The following is a 21,245-nucleotide window of genomic DNA, read 5'->3' on the forward strand; positions in this document are numbered from 1 at the left end:
TGGAACTTGAGAAATTTTTTGGAAAATATGAATATGCACAATAAATAAGACCTCCTCATGAAGAGGGGAACAATCATTGTGATTCATTGAATTTAGGTTCTATTGAGGAGTCTCAAATGGTAAAAGTTGGAAATTTTTTGCACAAAACATGAAAGAAAATAAATGTTACACCTTTCAATTGAAGACAAAGATGTTATAACATGAAGTTATGAGGATCTCAAAACTTATGATCCGAACATAATTGTGCACGATTTATCTCTTCAACCTAATGTAAAGTCATTCTAACAAAGATAAAGGCCTGTTAATCCAGTCATACATCCTTTGATCATGAAAGAAGTACAAAAGTTGTTAGATGCTAAGATTATTTTTCCATTTAGTCACTCTACATGGGATTCTAATTTGGTACCTATGTGCAAGAAAAATGGAGATATTAGGCTATGTGTGGATTTCATAAACCTAAATTAGTCATCACCAAAGGAAAATTACCTACTGTCCTCACTTAATGAGGTGCTTCAAATTGTGAATGGGTCAAAATGATGTCTTTTTTGGATGGTTACTCTAGTTACAATCAAGTCATGGTTTAGGAGGAAGATAGATTGAAATTTTCCTTTACAACAAAGTGAGGAACATTTGCATAATAACACATGCCCTCTAAACTGATTAATGTTGGAGCTACATTTTAGAGAGTCATGGATGAAGCAATAAAACATTTTGTAAACAAGTGTATCATAATTTAAATGGATGACCTTACAATGTTTTTGAAGAATTGAGTAGATCACATTGTTGATATAAAGCAATTATTGAACAAATGTTGCAAGTATGGAGTTTCTCTCAATCCCAAGAAGTGTTCATTTGGAGTCATAAAAGGGAATTTTCTTGGACACATAATATCAAATACTAGTATCTCTATTGATCCATACATAGTAGAAGTAATATTGAAATTTCTCCCTTCTAATAGTAGAAAAGAATTGAAGTCTTTCTTCAGGAAGATCAATTTCATTTAGAAATTCATAAGCAGTTTTACTAAGATAGTGCACCCTCTTAATGACATACTCAAAAAGGATATCAAGATTGATTGGACACTTGAGCTCAAGAAGGCATTTGAAGATATCAAATTTTTAATATCTACAACACCTTGTAAGCTCATACTACCAACTATAATTTAAAGTGTATTCATTTGCTTCATAACATTCAGGTGCAGATATTCTAACTCAAAAGAAGGTTGGTGAAGATAAAATACTTGTAGCATTCATGAATTGTCCTTTGAAAAATGTTGAGTTGAACTATCTAGATTTGGATAAGAAATCCTTCACCTTGGTGAAGGTTGTGAAGAAAATTAGGCATTATACCCTATGAAGCAAAGTATACACTATTGTCCTAGATCCTACAATCAAGTCATTGTTGATGCAAAATGAATTGGGAGAAAGACTAGGGAAATGGATTGCTATATTACAAGAGGTTGACCTTGAGATACAACCCATGAAATTGGTTTGAGGCCAATTGTTAACCAAATTTATTACTAAAATAGGGCAAGAGAAAGGGTTAGTTTCATACACCTATACCCATGAGAGTGTTAAAAATAGATGCTCTTATGAGATGAATAATTATTAGTGTTGATCTCTAAGGATGAAATGTGGATCCTACATGCTAAAATATGGGCACTTGTATCCAATAAATTATCAATGCATGTACATAAAATCTCTAAATTTCAATGAGGCAAGAGAAGTATTGGAGCAGTTTCATGATTGATATGGTACAAGATAGGGCTTAGTAAAAGCTATGCCACATGAGGTTTTAAGGTTAGGATCTTATTGGCCTACACTTTTGAAAGATACACAAGACCATATTTGTTATTTCTATGTATGTCAAACTAGTGTGAATAGAGAAAGAAATTTGATAATGTCATTGCAACCAGTGCATGAGGTGTTCCCCTTTGCTAAGTGGGGGATGGACATTATTGGATCGATGAGTTTATCTTCATCTACAAGGTACATATACATTCTCACTACCATAGATTATTACACTTGATGGAAAAAAATTGAAACATTTTAAAATTTTACTACACAAATTGTCACTACATTTCTCAAAGAACATATTTTTACAATATTCATTCTTTTTGGTATGTGATAATTGGATAGCTTTTTCATCATTAATTCTCATGCAGTGGACCTTGGAAAAATAGGCAATCATCAAGTTCTCCTCAAACTACTATATGCAAGGAAATGGAGTTGTTGAGTGCACAAACTTAAACTTGATCACTGTGGTGAAACACTTGCTAGATGATAATAAAAAAGATTGGCACACTCAGTTAAAGTGTGCATTGTCGACTGGTAGAGTTAGAATCAAGAAATTTGGGAACATCTCCCTACCTATTGGTCTATATTCAAGAACATTTATTCTTGATGAATCTAAAAATTCTCATCTTGAAACTCATGAGAGGGTACTTGAGAATGAAGACAGAGTACAAGTCAAGTTGATGAACTTTCTGATATTGGATGAGAAGCAAACTATGACATTGGAGCACACATCAAAACATAAAGTTTTCATTAAGTTTTGGTTTGAAAAAAAGAAACATTTAAAGCATTCAGGAGCTCTGACCTCATTCTTATGTGGGACAAGGCTAAAGAAAAACTAGGCATCATACTAAGTTTCAACACTTTTGGATTGGTTTTTATCAAATTGTAGAGATTTTAGGTGAAAATACTTTCAGGATGGGTACTTTAGAAGGAGAATTGATTTCATTACCCAACAATGGCCAGTTTCTGAAAGTTTATTTCAAAAGTTGAAAGAGAAAACATCTCTAAAAAAATCTTTAATTTGTGTGGTGTGTTTTATTTGTTTTATTTTGATTCAGGGAGTTAGTTTGTAGTCGAGTTTACTCTCGATAACTGAACCATCCCAACTAGTCCCAATTTCTAGAAGAGGTATTTATTTGTCAAAGAATTTGAATAAACTTTGTTTCTTGTGAAAACTAAATATGGGTTTCACTTGTAGGAAAAAGAAGACTTTTATCCTCTAGCTCAAATTCTAGATCAATCACTCTCAACACTTTATAAATTTAAAGAATTGATCATCCAAGTTGTTTTCAACATACGTGGACAGTAACTAAGGGACAATTTAGATCTTTTTTTTTTAAACAAAGGATTTCCCCTAAGGCTTATCAAGATCACTTGTTGGCATGTGAGTTTCCCAAAGTTCATTAAAGGAGGAACACAATAGTCATTAGACTGGAAAAGGTTCAAAAGAATGAAACATCAAAACCTTACGCACAATCCATTTGTTGGTAGTGGGACAACATCCCTCACAAGATTTTTGACATGGATTAACTACCTCCTGTGGTTCTATAAGACTATTGGTTGTATCAAGCATTAATGATAGGTTGATCTTTTGGTGTAACAGGAGCCCTAGCCTTTCTAATAATTGGTATCAAAGCTTGGTCATAGGTTCAAATCTTGCTGGCCATGATGAGTGATGCTAGGAGGGGGATTATTGGTAGTGGACCAGCATCCCTCATAGGATTTATGACATGGCTTAACAACCTCATGTGGTTCTATAAGACTATTATTTATATTGGACATCGAAAGGTCAATCTTTTGGTGCAACATTAGCCTTTGCCTTTCTAACACTAATCACTATGAAGGAAAATGAAAAAAAAAAAGATGGTGTCATGAAATAGGACTCTAGAGCTTAGATATGAATGAAAAAGGTGGTCAAGTGGAGCTAGCACAACATAATTGTTGGTTCACTTCAAATGAACTAAATCTTCACAGAAGAATCAAGTGGACACACACAAGGTTCATGAAGTTGACAAATGGATCACCAAAAACATAAAACATAAGAAATTGATGACTTGTTAAGAGCCCTCTGAGTGGATTCTCACATCTGGTCATTTAGTGATTGAAAATTAGTTTATGGGGATTTCTAAAACTCCCACTGGTTTGTGAAAGGTTATTTCTATGTTGCTTCACTCTCATGGTGGTTGGCACTTAGGAGCATTAACAAAATTAAGACATTCAACACATATTGAGAGTGAAAGTTGAAAAGTTTGATTTTCTTGTTTGAAGTTCTCAAAGGCCACTTGTGACATCTGGAATAAATTTGTAAACTTGACACTAGTTTGAAGATTTCTTGTTGATAAATAAATGTCTTTGTCATTTGTTCCTTTTGTTGGGGATTTTTTTGTGGTTTCACAACACACACCTTATTTTTTACTTTGAAAATGGGGATGATGGAATTAAAAATGGGAAAATACACTTCTAAGAGGTGGGGTGAATCAGAAGTTCAAACTTTAACAACTAAAACTTTCACTATTTTATTAGATGCATGTAATATCTAAACTATAAATAACATGTAAAGTAAATGCATCCAAACATGTAAACACACACACACACACACACACACTTTACACCTGATATGATTAGCTAGACACCATCCAAATGATAAGGTAAAACTGGGGTGGGAATGACACCCATAATTCTTCACTACTGCAACAATAAAGTGTCACCAATTACTATTACAAAGTGTTGATCATGATACATGATTTTCCCTATTAAAGGCTTACAAGGACTATTAAGTCCCACCTTGTTAGAGGATTCAACACCCTATTAGAAGTGTGCCTGGCTAAAGGACTTTCAGAACATCCACTTGGAAAATCACCCTGTTAAAGGACTTACAACAGTCTATTAGGACTACTCTACCTAGGAGATTTAACTAAAATCACCTGTTAGGATGTTTTAGCATAGATCTTGTGATTAGCTCTAGTAGCCTAAGTAAAGATCAAATTTGTACTATGTCCTTCTTGATCCTCTCTGATCTAATATGTCAATGTTGTATCCTCTATCCTTTATTCTTCTCAAACTAATTCTGCAATTCGCTCTCTACAACTTCTAAGCCTCCATGAATGCTTTTCTTTTCACATGCAAACTTTACTTATTCTTTTCCTTCAATTCCTTACATGCTTGCTTTGAAGTTTAGGGTTTTTTCCTCCTGAAGAAGACTAGAAGACTTAGGGTTAGGTATGAAGCTACGGCTAAGATTCATCCTTTTTTTCACTTAATCCTTCCCTTTTTTTATTTTTTTCATGTAATTGCATGGGGAATCTACATATAGATGCATCCTTATCTTCAAAATATCGTATTATATCCTTAGGTCAGCTAAAAAATGGTTTACATAGTTGTCTGTGCAATCACAAAAAAAATGTCAAATCTATGTTGCTCAGTAGTTGAGGTTGTTGATGCTCAGCACATAGTATAATTTTGTCTCTAACTCAGCACTTGAACTACTCGACATCTACTATTTTCTCGGCACTTGAATCACTCGGCATGCATTGTTTGCTCGGCACTTGAGTGACTCGACACTCATTACAACTCGGCATAATCTGTGTTTACATATCATACTCAACATACATTACTAGTTCAATATGAACTTTGTAAATGACTTAAGTGTGTTGGCACTCAATTTTTCAAAACCAATCTGAGATCAACAATCTCCCCCCTTGACATGAGTGTCAAAAACACGTAACTTTACATAATCATTCTAAACTTCTCGAGTATAATATATTCACAACTCAGCTTATATACAAAACTTCAAAAATTTCAAAATTCTATAATAGACTCTATACCTCAAAATTTATAACTCTCCCTGAGTTAATGTGCTTGTATTGTATCCAAAAATCTGTTCTCCATTCTGAGAAATTTTGTCTCTTGCTAATACTCTTTATCTTCAAATATATTGATACTCTTTATTTGATATGCTCTATTTCTACTCTTCTATTTTCTCCCTTTGTGTTTTCTCCCAATGTGATTTACCTTTATCTCCCCCTTGCTTATTTATCTCCCTCTTCTTTCTATCTCCCTCTTTGCACATTTATCTCCCCCTTTTTTGATGCTTATGTCAAAGAGTCTATACACTAATTGTGTATTTTTCCAAGAAAGACTTGTGGACCTCCATGATTATTTTTAGAGTGGTATCCCAATTGTCACACAAAATCTAATGACTTTATTTGGATGGCTAGCTCTACTACAAGGTGAACTAATCTATTTGATGTTGAAATATTAGGATCTTTCTTCAATAATGTCTTTGCAAATCCTAGTTCTTTATGGAGTGTCTCCATATGAGGGGTAAAGGAGGCTTGGATGTTAATCAACTTGGCTCTTATAGTAGCCTCTTCTACTATTAGAACAACTAGTTGACTCTGTGTTTGAAGCAATGAGTGAAAATGCTTCTCACTATGAACTGGGTTTTGAGGTAGTTGCATACCTCATACTTTTAAATTTCTCTCCAAACTCAGAATTCTATGGCTTGTTTATTGTGTGAAGAGTGTGAGATCACACAATTTTGTGTACAATGAGAATATGTTCTCAAGTACCTTCTTCAATGTCTCAATTTTTGTAGCCAATTGTACTTGTGTCAGTGTTATATCACCAGATATCTTCTCATTTACTTTTCCTTGAAATTTCCTTTTAGACCATTCCACAAGTTTAGCATTTGTATCCTGGTCTTCATTGTTCACCTGTTCTAAAATATTTGATAACTGTTCTAGTAGTGGCTTTGAATCTTCAAGTGTTGGAAAACTAAAAGCATCTAGAAAGATATCTTTGATTTCTTGCAATGCTTGCCTCTGTTTATACTTCTTTCTAAGTATTTCCTGATTTTTCTTCTTTTCCAAGGCTTGTTGCATTATGCCTATCTATTCTAATGTCATGGTTGCATAATCATACTTAAGCTCAATTTCAGCTAGAGTTGCATCTCTATAGTGAATTACCTTGGCAACCTTGGATGAACTTGAGTCTGGTGCAGAGATCTGCAGTGGTACAGCTTCAGTGCTTGGCTCCTGAAGGACTTTTGTAGGAGTGCCAGATGTTGGTAATATTACCAATGCTTGAGTAGCCTCTTGCTCCTTATCCTTTGGTGTATCCTTGCTTTCTTTAGGTTTGCCTTGGTCAATTATTATTATTTGAGTTGTACTTTGTGTTTGTGCATCAGGTACAGATGTATCTATCTATCTTGTTTGTTCTTTTGTAGTCTTCTTTTCTTCTGCTTGCTTTTGTTCAACATTATCAATTTTTGCAGTTGTGTCATCCTTTGTAGATGTGTCTTTTGATGTTTGTACTAAAGGTTGAGCACTAGTAGCTAAAGGGATAGCAAAAGGTGGTTCTTGTGTGTTCACCTTATCCCTTGTAATGTCAGCTACTGCCTTCTGAAGTTCATCAATACTGACCAATATTGGATTCTCACATAATCTAGCTTGTAGTGTGGATTGGTCAAGAATCTTTTTGAGATCTTTTGTACTTAAGGGGTTGATGTTTTGAGTTGAACTATCAAGAATATCCTTAATAGTTATAGTTTTTGCAAGCATACTTGTGTCATGCGGAGGGCTCATACTCGACATTTGTGCATCTTGCACACTTTGTTCTTCCTACTACTCTTCAACTGTAGCTGTCTCATCTGTCTTCTTTTGTGTCTCCTCCATAGTAGTATCATCTTTTCCTTTTATTGTTTCATCTTCCTTGTCTTCCTCTTCATCTCCATTATTTCTTCCCTTAAAGGGATCTTCCTCTCCTTCTTTAACAGATGTTAATCCATAGATCAATTTCCACATTTGAGTGGATTTCTTCACATCCTCAATATTGTTCTGGAGTATGTTGAATGCCCTATATTTAGGTGCAAGTCTACTACCATACTTCTTATTTGCCTTGAAAATTTGTCCTCTTGTCAAATCTAGCATCACTTATTCTAGTGTTGATTCCCTTATTTGTTTCTCCAGGTTCATGCAGTAATGCCACTTATTGTCTACAATTGTATACAACTCCTTTGGTATTGTATTGTCTAATTCAAGTGGACTGTTCTTGAACTTAGACATCATTTCATAAACTGACTTTTCTACTTTGTCATGCTCTTCTCTACCAAGCTTTTCAAAGTTAATACTTTTTATTCATTTCAAGTCTGCATTGTTCTAACATTATCACAAATATTCTCAAGATTAAATTTAGGTGCATGACTTACCACTCTAAACTAACTTGTATCTTTAGACTCTATTATTTCATCATCTATTTTTGGTTGTGCAATGTATTTTCTCCTCTATTTCTTCTAGACTAGGCCCTCTTATTTAGTAGCCTTGGCTTTCTCTTTGGCCTTTTGAATAGTAGCCCTTGCACTTGCCTTGGTTGTTGGTGTTTTTGCCTTTTTTGGGTTGGGCTTGATAGTCTCCTTTGCCTTTGGTTTAGCTACAGGTTGTCCCTTGGCTTTTCTCTTCTTAGGTGTCGATTGGGCTAGTGCCTCTTTGATTTCCTCTTCTTTGACACCTTCCTCTTCAATGTCTTCACCCATGCCTTGGGCTAAAGCTAGAGTTTCTTGTGCTTGTACCTCTTCTTCCTCTTCATCCTCTTCATCATCTTCTTCTTCTTCATCATCTCCTACACTTTTTCCAAATTTTGCCTTCAATTTCTTCACTAATTTGTCTTTCTTCTTTAATGTGGAGGTTGTCTTCAACTCCATTTCAACTTTAGATTTTGTTACATCATAGTTTCCAAATATTTTAGTTGTCTTATCAATCTCTTCTACTAGGAGTGCAATAATGGCAGTTGAGGCTTCATCAATATTAATCTCATATCCTAGGGGTCTTAGCCATCTAACCCTAGGTTATAGTAGCCCGTATATAAGTGTAATCAATATCTACAAGGAAACCTATGTCATTATAGTGTTGTTCTACTAGTGAAACAAGTATCCTCAATCTCTACTTCATGGACTTCTTGAAGTCTTCAAAATAGCTTGTCATTACTGACTCAAAGTTCTCTCCCATTTGCTCAATATACTCATTAATTTGGATAGCCACTGATCTATTTGTCTTCCATCCAAAAGATGGGAATTTATTTTGTACGTAGAAGAATATGAAGACAAGTATTGATCCAAATTTACATTGTGAACTTTTTGTCTTTCTAATGGCACCTAGGTTCTCATTTATCTGTTGTAATTAAAGTTCTTCAAGATCATAGGTATGATCTTTCTTGACAATTTTGTAACCAACATCGATTGCTATGCAGGGTACACTATTTAACCTACTTAACTAATAGAACTTGTGGGAAATAACCCTTATTACAAAGTCAAGTAAAGGATATGTAATGGTATCTATGGTCATTCCATGCTTGTTCCATTTAGCACCTATATTTTTCCCAATTGCCTCTTTACAGTCACTACATAGGGTCTTTGGTCGATCTAGGTTTAGATAACCAGTCACCCTATGAACAATTCTTTTTGAAATCTTGATGATTCCACCCTCTAACCATATACATCCATCTTTAATTCTACTGAGAACTATTTTTATCCATTCAATTTTGAAAACCATTGGAAAATCTAGGGCACGGGTCAAACCCTTTCTCTCCACAATCTTAAATTCTTCCTTCAAGACTCTATTTTTGCACAATTTATCATATGCTTGTCTTATCTCCATGTCACCTGATGAGTCTAAAAAATGCCTTTATTTTGTTATGTTTAAGATACTTTGTGATACTCTTTTTATCCTTGTTTTAACACTTATAAGCCTATGTTTGATAAACCTTTGATGATTTATGGGGTAGAAAAACGATGTCATCTTTTGCCTAAATTATATCTAATATGCAGTATTTCATATAAAGATCCAAATGTGCATTCTTATGCTTGAATTTAGATTGATGGATGTTTATTTGCAAATATGTCTTATATCATAACTAACCTGATGATAAGGATTAAAAGATGAGCTGAGGAATCCAGAAGTTGGTTGCCGACAACATTCAAGGAGAAACGAGCATCAAGGAACAACCACAAAAAGGAAGTTATAACCACTCCAAAAAATATGGCAGTGAATAAGGAGGAGCTTTTATGAGCCATTTCCTTCTTTGCATTTATGTTGTAACAAGCGGATGATGAGACTTCATTGCTCCCTCCTCAATTCCGTTATCCTTCCTTTTCGCTTTCAGTTGTTCTCCTATATTCTCTGCTATAGACTTAACTTAGGATAGTTACTTTTCTATTATGTAATAAAGAGAAGATTCCCTATATATGTCAGGATCGACTACTGTGTGTGAAGTTTTGGTTTTTGATAAGTTTTATCGAGTAAGAGAGAACACTGATTCACAGTTTGTTGTAGTCATGTTTTACAATTCTGAATCATGTAATGACTAATTAATGAAATGAATTAGTTCCCTTTAGCTTCTATCCTGTGTTGGTAGATTAGAGAAGCCAACCAAGGGGGCCCACTTGGAAGGTGGATTAGATTAGGATAGAATAGATTCATTTTACTAGCATTAGTAGTATTTTAAGTAAGACGTAGCTAGTTAATTCCTTCCTGTAGCATCACACTTCATAAATGTTCCTGCAGCATCTGCGAGAACAGACTAGTGGATGGTTCAAGATGGAATCTTTGTTATCTTGTCATTGTGTTTTCAACATTCATAGATTCAGTATTTTCCTTTCCACAGCAGTAGTGTAGTTTCCTTCCTTTGCATTTTTACTTTCCCGCAACACAAGCATAATGACTCATCAAGGTACCTAGTGCACATACTGTGTTGACCATTTCAAGTATACGTCCTTGGGTTGACAATATAAATGCACCTAATGGTAGGGGAAAAGTAGTCAGCTTGAATAGATTATTCCTAAGCTAGGCCTAGCACATGACTATGGAACACTTATTGTGAGACGGTTCATCACCTATGACTCCTACTTTGCAATTGTAACATTTTCTCACATCTTGTACCATTATGACTTTAGGCAGAATCATGGATAATGCGCCTAACAAATTTTTTTATAGGCAATGTCTGGGATGGCCTTGAAATTGGGTTGTTTGACCTCATTGCTAACTAATTAAACCTCAATAGCTTCTTTCTCCTTTGCACTCTTTGAACTAGAGGCCATTTTTTCAAACTAGGGTTTATCAAATTTAAACTGTGCAACTCGACTTATGAAGAATACCTTTAAAATTTGATGAACTGGTGCTTGATTGTCGCTAGAATCCTTGCAAATTCTTCAAACTAGTTTGTGAATTTCCTCTTCACTCTCCTCATTCTTGGTTTGAATTTGTAATGAGAAAAAATAGGTGAAAATTGACCTTATACCCTTTGAAACTTTGCATTTAATGCTTGGTACTTGTATAGCTATAAAACTTGGCATCAACACAATTACTATTTCATTCAGCATCTATAGAGACTTCCTCCACTTGGAAGCTACTAAAAACTTGGCTCTAATTGTCTTTGATTAGCAACTCGACATTAACTAGTTTTTTTTACTTGCCATACACAGATGGCTTTTCATGCTTGGCAACAACATTAAAACATGAAGATTTATCCTTGAATGTTCCCTAACTTCTTGCATTTTAATTCATGCTAATGTTATCATTTTTGGAACTGATGTATAATGCAACACAGTTTAAGTATCAGTCCCACATACCTCTTATTTGCTTAGTTTGATGCAGTGTGACCACTTGACCCATTGGGTGAAGTGATCCCTTCTCCATTTGATGTATTTTCGGCATCTTTCTTCTTCCATGTCTTGTTCATCTCATTCCTAATGTGTTCAACATATGCCTTGCCTTTACCTTTATCAAATTCACAACTTTGTGCCTTGGACCTAGTTGGACAATGCTTGCTAATGTGACCAGTCTTGTGATAGTTGAAACATGTGGCTTGACTCAACCATCTCTTGTAATTACCATTGAAGTGAGTCCTAATGTAGTTTTTAGGTATATGTCCATATTCTTGACAATAGTGACAGCTATATCTTGTATTGTAATCCCAGTTATGGGACTTTTCATAGCTTCTTACCTTTGTTGGCTCGCTTGATGACCATGTGGACTTAGATTTAAATTCAAAGGCTCTATGTCCATACTTTTGACAATTGTAGTAGTGTCCTTCAAATTTTGGTGCATGCATGGTTCTGGTTCTACATTCATGTGCCTAATGACCTTGTTTTTTGCACTTGTGACAATGAGTCATGTTCTTAGGCTTAGCATTCTAATTTGCATTCTTTCTCCTACACACATTAGTTGTATGTCCTTTCTTACCACAATAATGACAAGTAGGTTTAGAGTTATTACCTTTATTGTTCCTTTGCTCGATAGCTTTGGATGATTCTCCTTCTTTAGTGCTTGTGTATACCAATCTTTATGTATCTCTACTAGATCTAGGGGATTTTAGTAGTTTCTCAAAGTACTTGATGGCTTTATTTGGGTTGTTGAAACTTTTACCAAATTCCTTTTCTCTTTTCAAGTCATTCTACAGTTATTTATTCCACAACTTTAAAGTAGTTATCTCAATGTCCTTGACATTCAACTTATGATGAGCATTCATCATTTGGCTTAAGGTATTCAATTGCATATTTGAGATTCTGGATAGCTATGTTGACTTTTCTTCCAATCAGTTTGCCAAAATTCTTTTGTCTTCTTCAATCATGGCCTTGTCTTCTATAGCTTTCTTCTTTTGTTTAGTCACCTCACACAGCAATATAGCTTGTGATTCTTGTTCCAACTTAAGATTTATGATCTCTTTAACTTATGCTCTATTCTTTTCCATTAGATCTATAATTGTTGCATCAAATTCACTGGAGTTACCATCTGCAAATAGCTTTGTGGTGTCAATCTCTTTGTATTGTGTGTCATTTTATGCCATAGCAATATCTTTCCTTCTCTTCAGGGAACTCTTCAAAGCATCTCTAGCTTCATTTAGTTGATGTAGTATGAGATGTATCTCAATCTCCTGGTTCTCAATGGTCTTTCCCAACTTGTAGACTTCCATTTCAAGATCTTTCCTCTAAGCTACAAAGCTTCTTCTTCTGAGAACTTAGCTCTGATACCAATTGATGGAATTACAAATAAGAACATACACTTTTGAGAGGGGGCATGAATCAAAAGTTCAAACTTTAACAACTAAAACTTTCACTATTTCATTAGATGTATATAATATATGAACTGTAAATAACATGTAAAGTAAATGCATCCAAACATGTAAACACACACACACACACACACACACACACACACACACTTTACACCTGATATGATTACCCGAAAACCCTCCAAATGAAAAGGTAAAACTGGGGTGGAAATGACACCCACAGTTCTTCACTATTGCAGCAATAAAGTGTCACCAATTACAGTTATAAAGTGTTGACCATGATACATGATCTACCTTGTGAAAGGCATGCCCTCTAAAAGGCTTACAAGGACTATTAAGTCCCACCTTGTTAGAGGATTTCAACACCCTGTTAGTGTGCCTGGCTAAGGACTTTCAAAATATCCACTTGGAATGTCACCCTGTTAAAGGATTTACAATAGTCTGTTAGGACTAATCTGCTTAGGAGATTTAACTAAAATCACTTGTTAGGATGTTTTACCATAGATCTTGTGATTAGCTCTGGTAGCCTGACTAAAGATCAAATATGTACTATGTCCTTCTTGATCCTCCCTAATTTGATATGTCAATGTTGTATCCTCTATCCTTTATTCTTCTCGAACTAATTCTGCAATTCACTCTCTACAACTTTTAAGCCTCCATGAATGCTGTACTTTTTGCATGCAAACTTTACTTATACTTTTCCTTCAATTCCTTACATGCTTGCTTTGAAGTTTAGGGTTTTTTCATCCCTAAGAAGGCTACAAGACTTATGGTTAGGTATGAATCTATGGCTGAGATTCATCCTTTTTGCCACTTAATCCTTCCCTTTTTTCTGATTGGCTACATATAATTGCATGGGGAATCTGTATATAGATTCATCCTTATCTTCAAAAGATCATATTCTATCCTTAGGTCGGCTGAAAAATAGTTTACATAGTTGTTTGTGCAATCACAAACAAATATGTCAAATCTATGTTGCTCGGCACTTGAGGTTGTTGATGCTCGGCACATATGTAATTTTGTCTCTGACTCAACACCTAAACTACTCGACATCTACTATTTGCTTGGCACTTCAATCACTTGACATGTATTGTCTGCTCAGCACTTGAGTGACTTGGCACATGAATGACTCGGTACTCATTGAAACTCAACATAGTCTGTATTTACATATCATACTCAGCATACATTACTAGTTTAGCATGAACTTCATAAATGACTTAAGTGTGTTGACACCCAATTTGTCAAAACTAATCTGAGATCAACAGGGGACCCCCTTTTTTTGTGTTTGAAAAATCATACAAACTTGTTCCTCATAATAGGGTATCTTCCAAGGTACCTTAGGGAGCAAAAATTTTATGGTTCAATTTTATGAAGTTTAGTCGATCGACATCATTTGAAATCAGGTGGCTAGAGAATCAATCTTTTCGATAAGCAAATAAGTGAACACTAACACACCTTACACACCTTTGCACCCTAATAAAGTGTGATAGGTGTGTTGCCTTAACCATTTCCCCTTTAGTGCAACTATGCACGAGGTGCACCCTCACAAGGTGCACCCTTTCCCACATGCATGCCTATAAATAGGAGATTTCATCATTCTATGTGCTAATTAGCACCCATAGACTCTAGTTTGGTGCACATTCACACCTTCATATCTACACTAACTCTATAATCAAATGCTAAGGTAAAATTTCAATGCACTAGTGCACCCTCACAAGATCGCTACATGTGCCATATGTGACCCAGCGCCAACTACTAAGACTATCAAGCAAATACACAAATATGTAGCACAATTGTGCACCTTGCACACCTATGAGGGTGCACAATTGTGCTATGTTTATAGTGTCAAGACCCCAATGCTAGCTATTTTATGCACTAGGAACAAATTGCACATCTGGACAAGGTGCACTCGTGCACCAATATGCAACCTTTGAACCATTAGTTTTGATTAGTTTTGCTTATTTTCGTCAATTTTTTGCCAGCCAACTTAGTCATTGAGTATCATTATGATCTCTGAGAAATAGTACACTAATCTTTGTCTTTTATGTAGGTCAAAATGGAATCATCATAATATATAGCAACAAAGATTAGCTCAAAGCCAATAAACTTTAAATTAAAAGGTGTACGAAAGAAGTCTCAATTCATAGACAAACATTCAGAGATCCATGACATAGAAACATGACACATTTATTGGAACAAATTCTTAGTTTGGTGCAACAACTTGCACAATAGATTATAGATGATCTCATCACTCATTCAAATTGGGCTAGTGAGGGCAGCATCGCATCTAGTGTTAGTACACTCCTCTAAGTTGATTATGGAACTAGTCGAACATTAAATCCCTAGGGAGAAGGTGGTAAAGAGCATTATTGGGGAATTTGTCCTTAATATATGACCAGATAACATTGAAAAGGTCTTTCACCTTCCTATTGCAAATCAATAACAAATATCACCTATGACATAGTAGACAGATGATATAGGGAGTATGAGTGAGAAGCTAAAGAATTGGTGCAAGATAAGTGTCTTCTCACCAAGACTCCTCCTAATAGAAGGTCTAGAAAAGTAGATTTGCCCATGGATACATGGTAGATGACATAGACTACTACATAGTCCTTTTGAGAAAATTTGCAGGGCTTCCTACAGTAAGTCATTTGGAGACTTGGATTGCTCGTTTCATAGAGACTGTTAAAATAAGAGGCCTATAGATAGACTACGGCACTATTATTAGAAAATCCCTAGATGAGTAGTTCATTTCAGTGAAAAAATACCCTTACTTCTTGTCATGAGCCTTAATTATGTGAATAAATATACTCAATTTGACTATTATTTTAATAGTAAATATATATATATGTTCTCATTATTAATTGTTATATATAATAGTAATGATTGCTAATTATCAATATTAATAATAATGTTAGCAAAATCCAAATAATAATATACTATATATATATATATATATATATATATATATATATATATATATATATATATATATATATATATATATATATATATATATATATATATATATACTCAATGTATAATAATCTATTTTAATTTTTAAGTTTTATATATAACTAAAGCTTATCTTCATATCCCTTACTTTCATAGATCTTTGTTATTATATTTCATCGGGCTTATATAGACCTTTGCTATGTTATCAGATGTTTAGAGAGAATATTCTCTTTATCTTGGTGGCATCCTTACTCCTTTTTACTTTTGCATATCTGGCTGCTTTAATTGCATATCGGGTGGCTTTATGGTAATTACTTTATCTTAAACCCCTTTATTATGTCGATACCTTTTAACAAGGTATGTGCCTTTTAATCTTCGGATAAGACTTATGTATAAGAATAGGTTTTGGGTGGACAGATGCGGTAGGCACAGGAATGGAGAAGTAGAACAATTTTCTTTCAATAGTCTGAAACTTAGCAATAAATGGTTCCTCATGATCACATTGAATTCATCTTTACCATTGGTGACATAGATTGTGGAGTGAGAGAATAACATATGAAGTAGAACATATCATCGAATACATATATGGAAGGAGGATTAATGCAGACCAGGTAGAAGCAACAAGACAGGCTTTAATTAATGAATCTTTCTAGTATATGGTCGAGTACATGGGAAAATTTACCTTAGGTAAGAAAGGAGAACATAGTAGAGACAAGAGAGTAATAAGGAATTGGTATGCAGTGTTTGATGAGTCATCTAGTTAGCAAAGATATCAAGCATCTTTAATGGAACAACTAGCGAGCATAGACAAAGAGTAACATTACCTTTACAAGAAGAAATGTTGAGTATTTCGATCAGAGATAGTTCAAACATTAATGATGGTTTTATAGTGGCTTTGGAGGAAATTAATATCAGTTACATAATATGCATAATTCAGGTGGAGGGAGAATAGTGTAGGAAATAAAAACAAAACATATACATCTTGGAATTTTGTTACACACAACCCAGTCAAACAATATTGGGATCAAATTGGCATGCTTGCATAAAAAAATGGTTTATTGGAAATCAACCTTAGCACATTCAACGAGTACATATCCAAACATTAAAGGAATAAAAGGAAAAATATATGATCCCAAGAAATAAATCAAAGATAAAAGTCACAAAAGAGCAGGAAGAATAGCAATATGAATAACAATCATCGGGTCATGGTAACCAGTATACACAACGATAGTTAAGAGGAAGAAAATACCTCATGAAATGAGTGATTTTGGTCATTGATAAAATAATGGAATCCCTTAGATAAGTTCATGTCTATTATCTTTTATCATCAATTTAGGAATCAAGCACCAAACATATATAATATTTGGAGCCAATAAAGTTATCTGCATGCCAAGAAGATAAATGCGAGAAATAGCAGATAATTATAAGGACTATAGATTATGTATAATATACAAGAAGGATAGAAGGATATAAAAGGACATTCTAAATTAGACATGAAATATAAAGGAATATATATATATATATATATATATATATATATATATATATATATAGATATATGAAAAGATATAAAGACATGGACATTAATATATCTCAAGGTTATTATGAAATATAGTAGAATATATATATGAACAAGTAAGAGATAGACGTTTTGATCTATTGAATATTGAAGATACCTAAAGGATATTATGAAATATAAAGAAACATGAAGATTAGATGAATATTAAGTTAAGTGGATACATGTATTATATAATATATATATATATCAAGATCGACATATGCTATAAGCTATTGAATATGTATATAATATATGATGATATATACAACAGAAAGAGATATAAATATATGACATATAAAAAAATATTGCAATAAAGGAATACAGGTATATTGTATTAAGATATATTCTTAAGATTGGATAAAAGTAAGAAATGCATTCCAGTTATAGTACAGAGAGTCTATCTCTTGTCCAAAATTATGTAATCTTAGATAGGGAGTTGGTGGAGGGAAAGGTGGAGTAATTTCAAGCCCTTGATGGATATCCTCCAGGAAACCGCTTGGAGCTTGTTTCACACGCCCTCTGCACCATCATTCTACCATCGAGATGATCGTAACCAGGAGAGGGAAAGTCATTTGTGTACTATAATAAGGAATTATCCAAATGAACTCAATAAATTAAATTAAATACTCATCTTCTCAAGCACTTTAATAATAATGATGGTTATAGGTTGCTAATTATTGGATGGTTCCCTAACCTATGCTTAAATTTTGGACTTTAGGTCAAAGGTGTAAAAAGGGATCATTACACTTCTACATGACTTCATATATAGTCTACTTATTGACAATGAGGCTAACAAACTATCCAAGTTTGCTGAGGAGAGGGAGTGTGCAAGATTCTAATGCATGGCCTTACATAGTGTACCCCCAATTGGTATGAAAAAAGCTCCCAAATAACAACCCAGAATATAGATTTATGAACAACCTTCCTTTTTTACATAATATAGTTCCTTGAAGGGGATTATGCGATGAGGATATCTGTAGAAGCTATAGCTAGAGTAATACAAGTGGGTGCATATTTCATCTAGTTCAACACATTCACATACATCCAACTGGCTAGAACTTTCCTATTCCCTAAAAATATTACATGTGATCCATTGGATAGACTTATACTATGAGATATTGCTAGAAAATTGGCTTTGACCTATGATAGAGTGTGGATGATGCATAAGAAGACATAGGTGTGGCTCATCACCTTAGGACCCTTCGAGGTAAAGAAAAAGAAGGATTTTGACATGTATGAGATAGAGTTAGACCAATATCCTTTGGATTATTATCTGGTGCCCCACTGCTTCTTTGACAACATTGGGATGGTTCAGCATCTCCTAGAAAAGGAGTTCATATCTAATGCATCTTTTGAAGATCATTGGATGAATTGTATAGATGACTATGAGGTTCAAATTTGGAACTATTGTAGGATGTGTCTATGACTTGCTAAAAGGGCACTCAATTTGACTATACCCCTAAAGCTTTGGAATGAAGACAACCCCATTGTACTAGACCCCCTCTACAATAGGGATAGAATATTTAAGTGTCTTATAAGTAATACAGAGGTAGGAAAAGAAAAAATGATGAAATCTAGCTTCAGGTCATGGATGTTATTGAGCTAACCAAGGATTGGGTGAAGAGGCCTTTTCGTTTGGAACCAATACCCAATATTCCAACCCTACATGCACATGTGAGACCAGAAAAGGGAAAAGGGACCAATGTCACTATCCCCACCTATCAAGAGGATTCCCCAGTTAGACCTGAGACCGTTTATAGGCATGAATGAGAGGTGACATACTTTCACAGGGATGACAAGGTCAAGGGGAAGAAGGAATGAAAGATGTCTAAGGTAGAAGAGGCTTAGCCTAAAGATCCCTTGGTATAAATAGAGACCTCCCCATCAGTACCAAAGAGGATTAGAACAAAGATGGTGGTATTTAGGGTGAAGAAGAGAAAATTGAAGAGGAAAAGGACACCTTATCCTTAGATTTTGGAGACCATACCCAAGGCTAAGGAGGAGGAAGAATAGGAGGAGGAAATTAATCATTTCTCTTTGAACAAAAGGACCAATCAGCTAAGGTCGTTGAAGAAAAGAGAAGGAGGAGTTCAATAAAAACACCCTCAACTACCTTAGAATAGTCAATCCAAATTGAATAATCTATAGATCAAGAGCAAGAAGGATAGATTGAGCCCATAGAAGGGGATGGGTCAAATGTGTTTGATCTTTTGGATTTTGACTTCATGCCAGCAAGAATGCATATGGAGGGTGGAGCAATAATGAATACACCATGCTAGGAGCCTTTAGGAAATGATTGGAATCAATTAACTCTACTTCCACAAGGGCCATTAGGGATACCTCCTCCACCTACAAGAAAGCCACAGTTTTTGCCTCTACCTCCATAAGAGAAAGATACAACACCATTGTTGCCTCCAATTACAAAGCTTGAGAGAACATACACAAACCTGTTGTAGATTCAGGACCCTCTCCTCTAAGAATTGTAATGGGCACCCAAATGGAGGAACAAATAGGAGTAGAAAAGACTTTGGAGAGGAGAAATAAGGGAAAAGGACCAACTTTAGAGATGGCCTCATCATCTAGCTAATACATATCTCCCATGTTAACTACTCCAACATAGTTTAAATGAAAAGTACTAACTTGTCAAAGAAAGTATGTAGAATACAACAAAGAGGAAGGATTGGCTTCATTAATGGAAGTAGTAAAATTGGTGAAAACCAATAAAGAAGATCCTATGAAAATGGATTTCATGACGAATATTAAGAATAAAGATTTGATTGCATACATTTCCATCCCTCGTCCTCTTACCAATGTAGAAGAAATCACCCCCGAATACTACCAAATGTAGGAAATAGTAGGCCACCAAAGATACAACCAAATTTTTAACCACCATGGGCCTCAAGAAAGTATTTTAGTACTTAGACTAGGATGAGGGAGAGATTTTGAGATTGAGGAAATGGAATGATTTATTTCAATATTATGTAAAGGAGATTGTAGGTTTGTTTGACCTCAATTGTCCTGAGATCACCTTAATAGCTACCCTTGAGAAATGAGCTCCAACCCCTATATAGAGCGATGCTTTTTTGGAAGCATGTAAGAGATGGCACAACTATTTTTAGGAAAAGTGTGTATAGATAATAAAGGAAAATATGAACCTACTGCATAGTATGCAAAAGAATGTGGACAAGTTAGTTACAGTGATTGACCAAGATTTTGTTGGAATGCTTTAGAATAACTGGGGGGGTGAATCAAATATCCAAGGTCCAGATGTCTAAGTAAAACTTTTCATATCTTAGTGAACCCATAAAATATTTATCTTCATGCATGCATCCATAAGATTATGCAATCACTTAAATATTGTAGGTTACTGTTAAATCAACTTGCAAAAATGTAAACATGAAACATAATAGATTCATGAACACACTTGACACAATGATTTACGTGGAAACCCAATTTGGGAAAAACCACTAGTAACGTGCTACTCTTTTTCACTCTTCTGAAGTGATGCCCTATGAAAGGCCAACCTTGTTAAAATTTACAATACACACTATTGAATGTGACCCTATTAAAGGATTTCAATCACCCTGTTAGGAGTGAGCCTTGTTAGAGGACTTTAGACTATTCACTTGTAATGTCACCTAGTTAAAGGATTTATAAATGATTGTTAGGTAAACCTTAATCCAAAGGATTTACCCTAGCTTGATACAATTATTAGAGAGTAACAGTAAGGCTTGATCTGATAACAACTTACAACTCCATTTGCAAATTACAGATCTTTGTTTTAGTCCTCCATTCTACTTGGCCTTTACTCATTGTAGCTCTAATAGCTTGTTTACCCTTCAATCATTCATATCCTTAAGGGTTCTTGCTTA

The sequence above is a fragment of the Cupressus sempervirens genome, chromosome 3 (assembly GCF_028749045.1).
Source record: "Cupressus sempervirens isolate cs-2001-9-10 chromosome 3, ASM2874904v1, whole genome shotgun sequence".
In the NCBI taxonomy this organism is placed as follows: Eukaryota; Viridiplantae; Streptophyta; class Pinopsida; order Cupressales; family Cupressaceae; genus Cupressus; species Cupressus sempervirens.